This window comes from Tupaia chinensis, unplaced genomic scaffold (assembly GCF_000334495.1).
Source record: "Tupaia chinensis unplaced genomic scaffold, TupChi_1.0 Scaffold000001_1, whole genome shotgun sequence".
In the NCBI taxonomy this organism is placed as follows: domain Eukaryota; kingdom Metazoa; phylum Chordata; class Mammalia; order Scandentia; family Tupaiidae; genus Tupaia; species Tupaia belangeri.
In genome coordinates, this window is record NW_006159427.1 from 2764048 (window position 1) to 2765869 (window position 1822).

A 1822-nucleotide genomic window follows, 5' to 3' on the forward strand; every position below is an offset into this window, starting at 1 on the left:
AAAGGTGAAGCAGTGGGGTGGGAGGGACTGTCCGCAGAAGATTGGCGTGTTCTTTCTGGGTAAGATCCCATTCTGTCCCCATTAAGAAAACCTTCCAGAAAGAGTCATACGTGCTTTCTCCAGAGACAGGGGTCCTTCTTATTTCCATGTAATACCAGTATAGCATGCCGCTGCATTCCCAGGAATCATCTAGAAATATCAATAGATTTCACAGGTGCAATGACAGGAACTGCCCATACATTCACCTGCTGCGTGGCTTCTATGGCCTTACCATGCATGGAGGTGATAGTAGAACAGACTTTTCTATCATTTCTCTTCTGCCTCCAGAGACAATTAGAGGGGAACACAGCCTCTTACACAGCGAAGAAAAACTCCTTTCCATGTCTCAGCCAGTAGTCCTTTGGCCAAGGGGCTGGTGAGTGTATTTTTGGGAAAGGCGTTAGAAAGAGCCTCTTGAGACTAGTGAACAATACAGTCAGGATGGCTAAAGGTGACCCCAAGAAACCAAAGGGTAAGATGTCTGCTTATGCCTTCTTTGTGCAGACCTGCAGAGAAGAACGTAAGAAGAAAACCCCCAGGTCCCTGTCAATTTTGCCAAGTTTTCTAAGAAGTGCTCCGAGAGGGGAAGACAATTTCTGGGAAAAAAAGTTGAAATTTGATGAAATGGCAAAAGCAGATAAAGTACACTATGTCCGGAAATGAAGGATTATTAACTGGCTAAGGGAGGCAAGAAGAAAAAGGACCCTGATGCCCCCAAAAGGCCACCATCTGGATTCTTCCTGTTCTGTTCAGAATTTCGCCCAAAGATCAAATCCACCAACCCCGGCATCTCTATTGGAGACGTGGCAAAGAAGCTGGGTGAGATGCGGAACAACGTAAGTGACGGCGAGAAGCAGCCTCACGTCACCAAGGCTGCAAAGTTGAAGAAGTAGAGAAGGATGCTGCCGACTGTGTAAGTCTAAAGGCAAGTTTGATGGCGCAAAGGGTCCTGCCAAAGTTGCCTGGAAAAAGGTGGAAGAGGAAGAGGAAGAAAACGAGGAGGAGGAGGAGGGAGGGGAAGAGGAGGAAGAATAAAAGCCTGTTGCTCTGTTTCCTTGTGAATCCCTTAGCGTAGGGGAGCACCATAATCGCACCTCTGATTGGAGGCGTCTCTACTGCCCTCATTAGGTTTAATTGCAGCATTCAATCACGATCGTGTTGTCTCTCAAAGTGCTCTAGAAATTGTCAGTGGTTTACATGAAGTGGCCATGGGTGTCCGGAGCACCTTGAAACTGCATCAAAGTTGTACATATTTCCAAACATTTTTTAAATGAAAAGGCACTCTCGTGTTCTCACTCTGTGCACTTTGCTGTTGGCGTGGCAAGGCATTTAAAGATGTTCCTGACATTTTTGTTGCCCTGAATTCGTAAGGTGGTGTTAACTATATGCTTATTGGCTAGAAATCCTGAGTTATCAACTGTACATCTCTGGTCTGTAAAGAGAACAGAACAACAGTGACAATCTCTCCATGCTCCTGGCTTGGTAGAGGCTGCGGGAAGGGCACCCGCCAGAGGGGCCGTGGCTCAGGGTGTGCACTGGGAAGCTGGGCCCGTTCACTCTGCGGTGGCCTCCGTGTAAGCGTCAGGGTGTCTTGTTTTGTGCATAGTGACCTAGCGTTCTGCTGCCATCCTTAGGTGTGGAGAAGGGGAGTCGGCTGGCATGAGGAGGGTTTGGATTTTTGTTTCCTTAGTTAAGTGCTGTGGTTTTAAAACTTTGTTTTAAATAAACTGTAGAACTCTTCATTGTCAGCAAAGCCAAGAGCCACTGCATCAATGAGGCTCAA

At 47.1% G+C, this 1822-nt stretch overlaps 1 pseudogene; it reads left to right on the plus strand.

Annotated features, from left to right (window-relative positions):
• Positions 1 to 480: 480 nt before the first annotated feature.
• Positions 481 to 1074, plus strand: LOC106733383 (high mobility group protein B3 pseudogene; annotated as a pseudogene).
• Positions 1075 to 1822: the final 748 nt, after the last annotated feature.